Consider the following 15,102-nt stretch of genomic DNA (forward strand, 5'->3'; position numbering starts at 1 on the left):
GTAAACATAAAAGGAATTGGGCTGGTATTGTATTTCTGGCATGCTAATTTCTGGCTCCTCTTTTGAGCCACACATAGTTTGGGCAGCTTCACAAAGCATTTACACTGACTCTTAAGATATAGATATTATGCTGGAGCAAATAAGGGTAAATTAGATAACTGTGGTGAAGATGCTCTGAAATTTAGTTGAAATACATTGATAATACTCAGAAGCAGTGGATGATATGTTCTCAAAAAAAAAAAAAAAAAAAGGAAACAGTGATTTCCTTCTTGTGGTAGTGCCAGATATTCTTGAGACTGGAGTCTTTAACCAATCTGATCAATGAACTAAAAATCAACCAACAGATATTTATGAAATGTATCATTTTCAATGCATTATTGAAACCTTTAGGAATTCAAAAGCAAAAAAAAAACATAACAAAACAAAAAATAGCAACAATAATAGTGGGTGGGTTAAGTATTTCAGTACATTAATTTAAAATTAAGTCACTTCCCAAGATCACAGAAGTGGAAGAGTCAGGGTCTGACTTCCAATCCACAGCTATTTGATTCCAGCAAGGATATATTTCTACTATGTAATGTACGTTTTGAGGAATCTGCAGTCTTGTGATGCATCATGACTTCCTTGATCGTTCTTCAGAATGACATAAACTGCATTTCTTGCTGTCTGCCAAATGCAGAGCTTTGGAGTGCTGCTCTGATCCAGACCCACGATACTCTTTTTTTTTTTTTTTTTTAAAGATTTTATTTATTTATTCATGAGAGACACAGAGAGAGGCAGCAGAGACACAGGCAGAAGGAGAAGCAGGCGCGGGACTCCATCTCCTGCAGAGAGCCCAACCCGGAACTCAATCCCAGGACTCTGGGATCAGAACCTGAGCCAAAGGCAGGTGTTCAACCACTGAGCCACCGCGTCCTCAGACCCACAACACTGTTGTTATGGTTGATGTGCCTGCGATCACATAGAAAGCATTGTTCACCACAGCTATTTATTGATCAAATCGATTAAACAAATATTAACCTTTTCTAATGTGTATCCTTGGTCTTAGGAAAGTTGTCAGTATTAATTCAGAAAATGAGTTTGACTTAGAACAAACTCATTTTCTTAGCTAGATTTTCGAATGGTGATCTCTGATGGTGTAGCTATGATTCTTATGCTTTATTGTGATTGGGGATGGAAAAACATGGATGAATAACCCGGAAAAACATATAAAATTTATAAAGGGTTACAAAAGACCCTAAGAAGTAGGTGTTTGGTAATATTATATTATTGAAAGTATATCATGGGTCCTATGTTATTGGTATGCCTGTGTTTGAGAAAGAAGGAAAGGAAAGGGAAGTGAGAGAGAAGAGGAGAGAATTAAGTACCACAAATAATAAACAGATCTACATTTCCACAGTTCCTTAACCTATCAAAATACTTTCACATACATAATTTCTTTTTGTCTTTAAAAATGATATGTGAATTAGCAAACATAAGTATTGTTATCCTAAGAAGTAGATGGAAAAGGTAAAAAGTCATGGATTTGGGAGTTATATCGGTCTTGCTTAGAATCTGGACTATCATTTAGGAATTTGGGTCTTTGGATAATTTATTTAAGCTTCTTGGATTTTACATTTTTCATTTGTAAAATGTGGAATACAAATCCCTACCATACAGGATTATAGCAAGAATAAAATGAGATAAAGAAAGCAAAGTGTCAGATAATACAGCAGGTGGTCAATAAATGCTAGTTCTCTTACTTATCCAGTGTCAGCTGCGGTGGAATTGATTATACTTTAGGAATTTGCTGCTTTTAAGCAGGCAAGTAGAAAGATGTTAAACTAAGAAGAATCCTTCCTTCATAGGCTATAGAGTATCCAAACAATACTTTATTGGGAAAGATGTTTCTCAACTCCCAATGCAGACTTGCCATTTTGACAAGAGTGAGTATAAGCTGTAGTTAATGCATGAATGTACTTTTTTTTTAAAAAAAAGATTTTATTTAGTTATTTAGAGAGAGAACTCAAGCAGGGTGAGGGGGAGAGGGAGAGAGAGAGAATCCCAAGCCGACTCTGTGCACAGTGTGGATCCCAACATGGGGCTCCATCTCACAACCCGGAGATAAAAACCTAAGTTAAAATCAAGAGTCAGAGGCTTAACTGACTGAGCCACCCAGGCACCCCAAGTGTATTTTTTAAATAACTTTACCCTTATTCGTTGATGGCTACTGATTACCTCTCCCCTCTCAACATTTATGTTTTAGTTTTAATTCTTTTTGAAAGCTCTCATTGGGTGAGAAATTGTTCACCAGAAGTTTCTTTGAGTGCTGAAGCCTAAGAGCAGGCCTCTTCTACCTGCTGTCAGAGCACTTCAGTTCATGTGAAGAATTGCTTCAAGCTGACACAGAAAGGCAATACTAAGAAAAATCAAAAATATTTTATTTTAAAATTCTTTTTTATCATTTACATTGAAAGATGAAAGCAGTTAAAAAAAAAAAAAGAAGAAGAAACAAAGAAAACAACTCAGACAAACACTGTACAAGATTCCGCAGTGCTTTTATTTTCCCAAGGGTTGTTTTCTACACAGAGAAAGCGCTTCATGAGATCCTAAGCACCTTTTGTGGTATGATTCAGAAAAGAGTTGTGGCCTCAACTCGTCACCACAAGTCCCCACACCCTTCCCAGAGACATCAAGGACACATACCTGACTATTGGTGTGAGAGTTATTAGAATCGTCCGGGCACTGAGAAGTGGTGTGCACTGACCCGCTCCTGGAAGGGCAGGCCTTGTTCGTGGATGCAAAGGCTCCTCACCAACCTCTCAGGTACAAGATCTCAGATGTATTAGACCCTAGCCCACTTGGTCTACTCACCAGTGATTAATACACTTGAGGAGGAACAAATTTTTAAAAAGGAAATAATGATACATAGCAATTATTTGGAAACGAATTGCTAAATTATAAGGTAACATATGATAAAACTGATAAAACGTAAAATGTTAACAGGATGTCTGTGATCTTTTTCGTCATAATACCAGCTACAGTTGAAAAGGATGTCCGTTCAACATTTCATTGGTGATGTGCTTGCTGGTAACAAACTGTTCTTCGCCCAAATTTAGTGTCCTTGTCGTGAATACAGGAGTGGTGAAAATAGCTAAGCAATGAACGGTACTCTGATATGTTAGCAGAAGGCTGAATGGGGACTGAATAAAAATTTTAACAGCAAATAATAGCTTACTTAGTAGGTTACTAATAATCAGCCCTGCACTGTATGGAACATTAAAGCCTATGGAACTGAACTGCCAGCAAGAATTATTAAAGAATTCTGGCTTTAAAAATCAGATCAGGGCAGTCCCGGTGGCTCAGCGATTCAGCACCGCCTTCAGCCCAGGGCGTGATCCTGGAGACCCGGGATCCAGTCCCATGTCGGGCTCCCTGCAGGGAGCCTGCTTTTCCCTCTGCCTGTGTCTCTGCCTCTCTCTCTCTCTCTCTCTCTCTCTCTTTGTGTCTCTCATGAATAAGTAAATAAAACCTTAAAAAAAAATCAGATCATTTTTCAGGAGAACCTTAACAATCAATCCTTTGATGGGCCACAGATCACGCTCCATAAGAGTAACCATGACAATATTAGCATTGAATATGGGCATTAGCATGGTTTGTATATTAAGATACATTTTGGTGTCTATGTTTTATTTAAGTACAGTATGTGCCTTTTTCAAGACTTCAGACATAACTACAGCAAGTGTCTTTAGCAGAAAAGAATAATTAATAGAATAATTAATTAATAGATTAATTAATAATAATAATAATATACACTAATAATAGAATAATTAACGTGCATCTTTGCACTTCTTTTACCAAAGCCAATCAGCCAATCATTTGTTTAATTCAAGGTAGATGTTTTCTTCATAAATACACAATCCAGTTGAAAAAAAGCAATCTAAAAAAAAATACCCCACAAGGGATGCCTGGGTGGCTCAGTGGTTGAACGTCTGCCTTTGGCTCAGGTTGTGATCCTGGGGTCTGGGATAGAGTCCTGAGTCCTGCATCGGGCTCCCCCTAGGGAGCCTACTTCTCCCTCTGCCTATGTCTCTTCCTCTCACTGTGTCTCTCATAAATAAATAAATAAATAAATAAATAAATAAATAAATAAATTCTTTTAAAAAAAACAAACCCACAATACAGAACATCCAAAGATTAGTACAAAACAGTTATAGACATTTGTGAAGAAGTGATATTATACTGAGGTAGGTTAATATATTTGAGGGAAAATGTTTAGAAAAAAGTACAGGAACTTTTGTGGGACCCAGGAAATTTAACAAAAATCCCCTACCCCTGGACAAGCAGAGCAGGACTAACTCCATTTTGTGCTGCCCCCCGCCACCTCCTGTATGACCTCCACATGACCTGCTTATTGCTTAGGGCGCTGCCCCACCCTAGTCAAGCCGCTGGGCACACCCTAATCGGAAATCGGCTCATGACAATGTAACCCCGCCTTGTGCTCACCAAAACTGTGAGCCAATTCTGACCAAAGTAATAGGCCAGCTCAAATGGATGCTATAGGGTAAGATGTAATTCAATTGGCCACCTGCGTGTGGACTGACATGACGGTGCAACTTTCTGCGGATCCCATTGGCCCCTGGCCCCTATAAAGCTGCTACGCCTAGTCTCGAGGTCCAAGTCCCTGCTCCACTGTGTCAGGTACACTTGGACCCAAGCTCGAGCTTGTAAATAAACCCTCGTGTGTTTGCATCGGTGTCGGCTCCTAGTTTCTCGGATTCACGATCTTGGGCACCACACTTTAGTAAACACTCAAAAAGAGAGGAGAAGTTGGAAAATCAGGGAATTGTAACAGGGTCAGAGGAAAGACAAAACAGTGGAGATTTTCCTCATCATGCATCCAAGAAGCTAAAAGCAATGGAAAAAAAAAATCCCTTTTGAAGTTAAACGGTTAAGGAGTAGGAATTCAAGGTGAAGAATAGGGAGGGAATAGGGAGGGGAACCTCCAGATTGCTGGAAGCTAAGGATAGAAGGATGGTCAAACTGTAGATGACAGCAGTCATTAGAAAAGCTTTTGAGTATGGATGAGAGGAAGAATAATATATTTTATTGAGATTTAGTGATGCTGTTCCCCTACATTGAAACGGACTCTCTCTAAATCCATTTACACTTAATGAAGCAATACTATATTATTTTAGGAAAGCACTTCTAAGTTTGTCTGATCATAAGATTCACTGGGAAGATATTAAAAATATAGATTTCCAGGTTCCCCACCAATGTAATGAGTTGGAATCTCCAGTGACGGGGCCTGGAAATGTGTATTTTTACAAAAGAAACCCAGGTAATTTTCATGACCAGGTAAGTTTGGGAAATACTGTATTAACACATGGAGTGATATCAAAAGGTTGCCTTTTCTGCTAATTAATTAAGAATTTGTTTTTCTCATCCAAGAGTTATATATCCTTGTGGGCATGGGTTGAGCTTTGCATGTCTTTTGTATGCCATAAGACAATTATAATGTCATATGAAAACAAAGGTAATCTAAAGCATGTTGATTAATTAAGTTTCATGGCATAGAAGTCTGTATCATGTATCATATCAGTGCATCCACAATGGAGGTGTTTGAGCATATCTCTATCACTGATTCCTTATAAACTCAGTATCATAAGAGCTGTGTTGCTTCCTAATGGCTCTAATATTCTCTGTGAAAATCTTCATATGAATTCTGTGGAGCAATTGTGAGAGTGAACTAGAAGAGGAGACTTCTCAAAGTCAGAGGCTAAGTCTATTTTTGCCAATGAGTCAATCCCTTCATGTGCCTCTGGGAGAAAAAAGGCCAAATCTGGAAATGTGTTTTTTCCATATTATTCAAAAGGACTGACTGTACTGCCCAAATAACTGAGGCAAATATTTGGTTGTGCACAGTTCTCCTTCCAGTGTTTTTGTGTGTTTGTGTAGGTAAAGGAAGGTATTATTGTTATTATTATTATTGTCATATCTTACCCTGCAGAAAATTTACAATACTCTGTAACAGTTTTCATTCACTCAGCACATATTTACTGAGAAACTGTTATGTTCCAGGCACATTCCTAGGCATGAGAGATAGAGCAGGGAATAAAAGAGACAGAGTGCTTATTCTCATAGACCTCACATTCTAGTTTGAGAGATAGAGAGTAAACAAGTAACCAAATTAGTAATGTGACAGTGCATTGAAGGGACAAGCATAGGGTCCGGGGCAGAGTAAACATGGAGGGCTCTTCTAGATGAGGCTGTCGGGAAGACCTCCGTAAGCAGAGACCTGAGTGAGTACAGTTTTGCAGCTATGAAGAACTCTGGGGAAAGAACACTCTGGTGGAATGGATAGAAGTATTACCATGTTAGGCTGGGAGAGAGCTGGAAACTAGAGAGGAGTGAGTAATGTGGAGATAGGAAGGAGATGGTTCCAGAAGGGAATCAGGGTGAGAAAACAATATTAAGGATGTAAAAATAATAGATAACATTTATATTTCAGGTATTGTTTGAAAATTTTTATAGATGTTAACTTATTTAATACTTGCAACAGCTCTATGAGTGTGTGCCGCTGTCGTCCTAAGTTTAATGACTTGGTGCCAGAGTTCATTTCCTTGGTTAAGGTTACATAGCTAAGTTTGCACAGCCGATGAATGCTACAATTGGGATTTGAACCCATGACTCCACCCTTATCTGTTCTCCTGGACTTCAAACAGATTAATTGTATTTGTCTTCCCTTCCCCATCCTACCTTGCTAATAGAAAGGAAATAGACGTAACATATGTAAAGGAATAAGACATCTAGATATTGTTTACAACATCTCATCCTCCTATCAACTCTTGCTCTTACTGGGGAAGATTGGAAAGATCAAGGAAATTGGATTTTTGCGGTGTGTCTCAAGGTCAAGTTTCAGGCTACGGAAATGTTATTTTCTTTCATTTTCCTTATGCATTGCCCCACTTACTTTCTATTTGATTATTGATCTGAAGTCCATGACCTAGGTGCTCTGCAGACCGAGTTTATGTATTGATTTAGCCTGAAAGACATGTAACTTCAGCACATTATTTCTGAGAGGGGGTTATTATGGTCAACAGGACAAGTGGGCTTCACCTACAACCGTTCCTTTGATCCCTTTTGGAGGCGATTCATACTCCTTGGCAATCCAGTCCTGATACTACAGATGATAGCATTTAGAGAAGCGTCTAAAATGCAGCTGCAAGGAGCCTCTTATCCCATAACATTCCTACAGTTTGTATTTTCAGAGAGAAAGCAGAAGCTACTGAGAGACAAGGGGTGGAATTTCTTATCAATTCAAATGTTCATAAAGAATCTCAAGTATCCCATGCTTCTTCTTGGAAGATAACTAGAATCTGCTCACTGGAATGAAAATACAAGAACATGATTGAGGGCAGGGTATTGGAGGGCATTGGTTGGAGAAGGACTGAAGTGTTGACAAAGATCACACATTCTTCTATGACACATCATACTGGGGAGACAGAGAAAATAATTAGAAAGTGAGGGGTTAAGGGTGTCTGGGTGCCTCAGTCAGTTAACCATCTGATTCTTGATTTTGGCTCAAGTCACGATCTCAGGGTTGTGAAATTGAGCCCCACAGCAAGCTCTCCATTGGGCAGGAACCTCCTTAAGATTTTCTCTCTCCCTTTGCCTCTCTGCTACCCCCCTCTCTCTCTCCCTGTCTAAAAGAAAGAAAGAAAGAAAGAAAGAAAGAAAGAAAGAAAGAAAGGAGTCAAAAAAGTCTGAGTAGAAAACAGAATAAAGGGGGAGCATTTCTTTGTTCCTTAGTACTGTTTGGTGATAAAGGAAATGGGATGGGAATTGGGAGATTTGGCTTCTGGTCCCAATATTTTTCCTGACCAACTATATAACTGCATTCACATTGTTTAGATGTGTGGGCTCACTATAGATAGGACCATGGGCAAGGAATCTCATCTCTCTGTGCCCTAGTATTTTCATCTATAAAATGGCAATAAGAATACTAACAATATCTACCTTGGGGTGCCTGGATAGCTTAGTCAGTTAAGTGTCTGATTCTTGATTTTGGCTGAGGTCATGATCTCAGTATTGTAAGATTAAGCCCCACATAAGATTCCATGCTCAGTGCAGAGTCCACCTGAGATTCTCTCTCTCCCCCTCTGTCCCTCTCTCCTTAATAAATAGATAAATCTTAAAAAAAAATATTTACCTCAGAGAGTTGTAAAGATTAACTGGTTAATATATGTAAGGCCTTACCATGGAGTATGACAAATAGTATAGAGAGTATACTTCTAATTTTTTTCATAAAGAAAATAAACTTCTAATTTTTAAATACATGGTTCTTGCACAATTTCTTCATAGTCTAAAGAGCTCCTTCATCTCAAGGACCCACTCTTTCCTCACTGCTCCCAGCAACTGGTTAAGAAAAGTATGAATTTTCATTGCCTATAAAATCAAGTCCAAACTTTTTAGGCATGAATTAAAAAGGCTTTAGTAAACTTTCCAATCCTATTTCCAATCACCTCTGTTCACATAGCCTGCACATCAGGAAGGTGGAGCTACCAGGTCTTTATCATATGTGTTGTGAGATATACTAACACTTTAACTTCGTTTCTACCATCCCTCTAGCCTTTTCCTTAATTCAGCATCTCAAAATATTTTCTAACCATCATTTAAGGCTCAATACAAATACTAACTCTTTGGGGAAAACAGTTTAGTCTCTCTCTCATGGAAGTAATCTCTTCCTTTTTAAAACTTCCCAGTACTCATTTGTGTCTCTTCCATGAAAATAGTTATTTTCTACCTAACATTACAGTCAAGTTCATGTTATGACCTCCCACAAAAGGGCTTTGAAACTAGAGAGGCTCAGTGACTGCTTGATCCACAGAATACATGGGAAGTGACCCATGATCCCATGCCAGTTTTGGACTTACACCTTAAGGGACTGGTAACATCTTATTTCTTGAATATTTGTGCTGGAGAAGCCAACTATCGCGTAAGAAGTCCTGTTCTGTGGCCACTGTGTTGGAGGAGGAGACATATAGGCACTCCTGTAGAAAGCCCTAGCTAAGCCCTGGTGTACAGCCATCCCTTCCAAACCTCCAGATATGTGGACACTCCCGCCCACCCACCAACTGAATACCACTGAGGGACCTCAGAGAAGAATCACCTAGCTGAGAACTATCTGAATTCCTGTTCAGCAAAATTATAAAATATAAGAAAACGGCTCTTGTTTGAAGGCACTATATTTTGAGTTGGTTTGTTCTGTAGTTATGAATAACTATAATACTTGTCTCCTGGACTATGAGTTCTTTAATGTCAGAAATTCTGTCATAGTCACTTTTGTATTTCTAAACCAACTGCCACTAGGCCAGGTAATCATACAGGGTGAGATTTTTTTCCAGAAGTGTTCACAGATTCTCAAATGTGTTTTCCTAAGTCAGAAGTGTTCAACCTTGGCTGTACATTAAAAAACAAAGAGATTTTAAAATCCTGATGTAGGAGCCAGAAACATGTGACATACAGTTATAGTTATTCTTTTCGTAGGGGAAGAAAACCTTTTCCTTCCTAGGTTCTTTTGGCTGGCCTAATAATTAAACTGACAGAAGACAGATCAAGGAGAGAAAAACAAATTAAATATCATAAGTACAGGAGCCCTACAAAGACATGTGATTCAAAGACAGTTAAACAGTTGAGGCTTATATTTCATCCATAGCTAAGGAGAAGGGGAAAGAAGTCTGGGTGTCAAAGGGAAGAAGACAATTCGTAGGAACATAGAAAGAGCAAATGTTTGGTAAACAAATGTTTCCCAGGCCATGCAGAGAAGTATCTCTCTATGTCTCTCTCTTTCTTTCTTTCGTTTGTTCATTTTTTTTTGTTTCTTATTTTTTCAGAGAAGTCTTTCTTATGCAAAACGAAACAAAACAATGTTACCTTTAGGAATAACTCTCTTCCTGTTATGGGTTCCCAATCTAAATTCTTTTAGGCAGTTAGGGGGCAGTTAAAAGCTCTTCCTGAGTTTCTTGGGCCTTGAATTGTCTTCAGTTTAAAATAATCTATGTGCCAAAATGGCACACTTTGGGGTGATCTACCTTGAATCCCATTGGTTCCCTCCTCTGAAACTTCTCCAGAACTCTCACATATTAAAAGCTGAGCTGGTACATTCCTCCATAATTTCTTGAGTTAATCTCTTAGTCTTGAAAATAGGTCAATTCAACTACATAGTTTTGTCTCATTTAAAAAAGCAGTGATGCTGCTGCGCTCCCAAAGTTAGCCTGGTATTCTATAAGGTATCAGCTATTTAATAAACCATTTCTATGGAAACAAAAGAAAAGTGATGATTAGTGATTGGAGCAAATTATAAACCAGTTTCTGAATTTTAAAGGGCTAGTTGAAAAGATTTCTAGATGTCAGGCACCAAGTATCTTCAGATGGAGTGAGGGCCAGCAGTGGCATTTTGAGAGATTCTCCTTTTACAATTTGCTTGCCTCTGGTGATCTTTCAGAGTGGTCCACACACCAACAGGCATGGAGATTGTCTATAGATGAGCTATTGTGGTGATTTCTCTGAAGTTTATATTGAATTGTCTGACGTTAGCTTACGTGGCTTTGGGAAAGGGCAGTTTTAGTTCTCAATGATTTCAGGTCAGAAGGGTGAGACCAATATTGAAAAAGTTAGTTTGGAGAGTTGAACCAAATATTGGAGGAAATTGGGAGAATCCAGTATCTAGTTGAGTTGACAGGTAAAAAACAAACCCCAAAGGCAATTAACAGAACTAGAATCTAATCTCCACAAATGTGTACTATAGTTTCTACTGAAACATAATTTACTCTTTACCATTACCCTCATTTCTATCAAAGGTAACTGTAGTAAGACTAATTTATTTGCAAATTAAATCTAGTTTCAATAAACCTGGCTTGATTATTTACATAAGTGCAGCAAGAACAGAAATTGACTATATAGAATTTTTAATCCACTGGAACTTCTTGTAAGGAATCTTAGATTGGACTTTGAAAACCTTTTGAGGCTAAGAAGCCAAGCCAAGCACTTGCCCTTAGATTTCACTTGTAATATCTATAGATTTGGGTTAATTCCTCTCTTCTAAAGGTCTCCAGAATATCTGGAGGTTCCTGCACCTGCCAGAAGTTAACTTTCCTTCCTCACCTTGTGAGGCTGCTGGGAACCCTAAAGGAAGTTGCCAGACTGATTTTTCCAAGGAGCTTTATTAGCTACATGAAGTCAACCTAGCTCCATAAAGCTGTTAGGTCATCTCTGAGTCATGCGTGTCTCTCTCAAATATGACACTGCAGTTAAAACCTTGATAATAGAGTCAGTGTTTCCAATTCTGCCCTGTTATAAGAACAGATTTTTAGTAAACATTTGCAAGTGACTATATCACCATGAAATAAGAATACTCACCAAGACTTTCTGAATTCTGAAGGGATCAGATGGTGAGAAAAAGATAAATGTCTCACTTTTGTTCACAAAGATATATTTAACCAAATTTCTCTAAATCATAGGTAGCTTAAGAGAAAAGGAAAAAAAAAGTTTCCTTAATCTGGAAAAAACCCAAAACATTAAAAAGATCAGCAGTATTTCAAAAAAAGTCATAAAAATTATAGATACTCTCCTCAGTTCATTCAATCTTATGTATTTAATATTTGTTCTGCTTGAATCCAATTTTTTCACGAGCTCTGGAAATTCCTACTCAGTTCATTTTTTTTTAAACTTAAAGTTATCAGAAACCTGTATTCTTCAATACTTCCCATGATCTTCTTGAAGATGAAACCATTTTGTAAATCCTTTGCAAAAGCATCAGAGTGAATCAATAACTGTATGTAAATGACAAAAGATTTGAAAATAGCCATGATTAAAGATCTGATGAGAGTTTATTGCAATGCAATTGACAAGAAAGTTTGCTTATTTTTGTGACACATAACATTTTAAGATAACTGGAATTATGACTGACATTATTACCAGGACATATTACATTTCAAGGAATTTCACAGAACACTTACATACCTATACAAATAACATGAAAAAGACTTAGTATTACTTCTTATTTGACAATGCTTCCCTTGCAATGTAGTATGTCAAATAAACATAATTAGTTTAACACTTCCTGTTCTATAAAGAGAGAGAAAAAAAACCTTTGAGTTATTGTAGGGGCTCTGCAAAATCCCAAAATGAGTTCAAGGTCAAAAAGACTAATTAGAATTTGATTGTTGAGAAGTTTGTCAAAATATCAAAAAGTTTTTAAAACATTCAAATACAATTATAGGTCTCTGTGAGACAATACTTACTCATTTAACCAGAGTTACAAAGACTTTGTAGGCAAACACAGAAAGCTAAATAGTTGTAACACACATGCACACACACACACACACACACACACTCACACATCCCTTAGCTCTTTTAATAGAGAAGACTCAGCTTTTTAAAGTAATCAAGACCTAATGAAGACAAAGGAAATTAATTTGATAAGACACAAAATATTTGTTTTCTGGGTAGATTACTTTAAAACATAAAGAAAAACCTTTTATAATCTTTTATCAAGAGGAGATAGTTTAAGAAAAACCTTTTCCTTTTAACTGAGAAAAACATAAATTCTAATTTTGAAGTTTATTTTTGATATTAAGATTCATTTAATTTAATAAATTTATTCTAAACTTAGCCAGCTTGACCATACACTAAAATGCCTTTCAAAGAATCTTTTCTCACAAACCTTCTACAACTTTCTATTTTATGTTCAGATTTTTGTCCCTCTTTCCCATTTTGAAATGATTAGCCTTCCTTTAGGACTTAACAAAAATGCATTTCCATTCCTCATGCTTTCATTTACTGAAAACACACATCCTGCTTTCCTTGCATTCAGAGATGTTTTCCTTATAATTTCTAGTGGATTTAATTATATATTAGAATTTTAACCCTTGAAATCTTAATTTTTAGTGAGAACAAAGAAGTAAACAATTATGAGATGTCTTTTACATTAGCATTTTGCGGCTTGGCAAATTAATAATTTTTTTTTAATTTCTAGAAACATGTTTTCTCATAGTAAATTTTTCAGTGTGGCACAGGATATGTTTACTAATGAACCAAATATTTTTGGTTCCCTGGTAAAAGGAAACGTATGTTTAATAATTAATGCCTTGGTATTTTATCTTATTTGGAAATGATCTAGATATTTAATGACTTCCTATCATTTAATTTAACTGAGCAAAATTATAAGGGTGGAAGTTACCAAGGAAATTTGGGAAACTAGTTTTTAAGTATAGACATACTATAAAATAATCACTAAAAATTCACCTAAAAATTCTTATCCCACTTTTGTGGATCTAATATACTTGTTTTTTAACAATCATATTTAGATGGCCCATGAAAATTTCACGAGACATGAAGACAGCTTGCCATCATCTTATTTTTCTTGCTGACAAATTTTGAAAGAGACATAACATGAGCTTATTTGATTTTCAATAAACCTAGATAGAATAAAATTATTATACTTAATGCTGATAATTCTAAAGACAAGTCTGTTTTAATTAAAGCAACAAATTTAAACTAGCTTTTATTTGCCGAAAATATCCTGGATTGTGTGAACTTGAGAAACATTGACTTAGTTTCTCTGATATTTCTGAGACTTAGAAATACTTAACTCATAAGTGCTTATTTTTAAGCCAATTAAATCGAGCTCTTTTACAAATTAATTTTGGCATTACCATCTGGAGGTTGAAAAACACCATACTGATAATGCACATATATAGACATACCTAAATATACAGGCAGACACAAACAGAGATCTTAAGAGTTTTCTTTTCTTTTTTTTTTTTTAAGAGTTTTCATTCCAAAACTTTCCACATGGATCAAGTGCAATACAAAACTTTCTGGTTTATAAATAATTGTGTCTGGGAGATGGAAAGACTTAAGGTGAACTGCTTAAAAGCTTTTTACTAATGTTTATAGAGAAGACTCTTAAGATTTGTATTTCTCCTTGTCAAGCAATCTTAAAGAGGCTGGGCTTTAGATTTAGGGCAGGAGAGCCTTGCTAGCAGCTGGTATTTTAAAAGCCCTCCTCCCTTTTTTTAACAGTCTTCAGTCCTTGTTTTAGTTATCTCCTAGGCAGTTTACATTTCAAAGAAATGACAAGATTTGCATCTTTAGTGGACCGAGAAAAGTGTCGGTTTTCTTCTAGGAGTTTTGGGATATTTCTCTCTTATCTGAAGGCTGAAGTAATTACTATTGAAATTTTTCCCCCCTTTTTTTAGGTGCAGGACAATTGTACTTTCAGTGTCCTGGGTCTTTACAATATCTGGAAATGTCTAGAGGCAAATAGGAAACGCCCCGAATAGACTTTGAGTTGCTCTGAGTTATGCTTTTGTTTCTCTAAAGATTTAAGGTTGCAAGTCAAGAATTTTTAATTCTCTCTTTTCTTTTCTTTTTTCTTTTCTTTTCTTTCTTTTCTTCTTTTCTTTCTTTCTTTCTTTTTCTTTCTTTTTTTTGTATATTTTTTTATTGGAGTTCGATTTGCCAACATATAGCATAACACCCAGTACTCATCCGGTCAAGTGCCCCCCTCGGTGCCCATCTTTTTCTTTTTCCTGTATTCTTACAAGCTATTCTAAAAGAGTTGAGTAGCTGCCTCTATTATGACACTCACAGAGTGGCTGGCCCTTTGAACTACATTATCTTGAATCGCCTCTTTCTATGAGGGAGAAAATATTCTACTAAAGTAGAAATTAAGATTTCTGTGCTCCGGAGCTTCTGGGCTTAGTGCAGTATGCCCTAAATTGCATACAGCATTCAGGAAAGGCCTTTGGATGCTCATCTTTCTCAGTGCCAATTCAACCTTAGACCAATTCACTTTCGGGGTTGGGGGGAAGCCTCTAATATTGCTCCCATCAAGACTTAAGTATCGGCTTCCAGCTGAGCCATTTCCTGATCATTTGCAGAAGAGAATGTGAGAATATCTGGCCTTCTATTTTTTTCAAGGAGGGGTGTGTCTTCTAGGGAGCCATCTAGCTTGTGTGTTAAGTACAGCATAATCTTGAGAGGGAAAAACACCTCTAGCCATAGGAGGTCTCTGTGAATGGCCATTGATCTCTCTAATTCCTCTCTAAATTTGGT

The sequence above is a fragment of the Nyctereutes procyonoides genome, unplaced genomic scaffold (genome assembly GCF_905146905.1).
Source record: "Nyctereutes procyonoides isolate TBG_1078 unplaced genomic scaffold, NYPRO_anot_genome, whole genome shotgun sequence".
In the NCBI taxonomy this organism is placed as follows: Eukaryota; Metazoa; Chordata; class Mammalia; order Carnivora; family Canidae; genus Nyctereutes; species Nyctereutes procyonoides.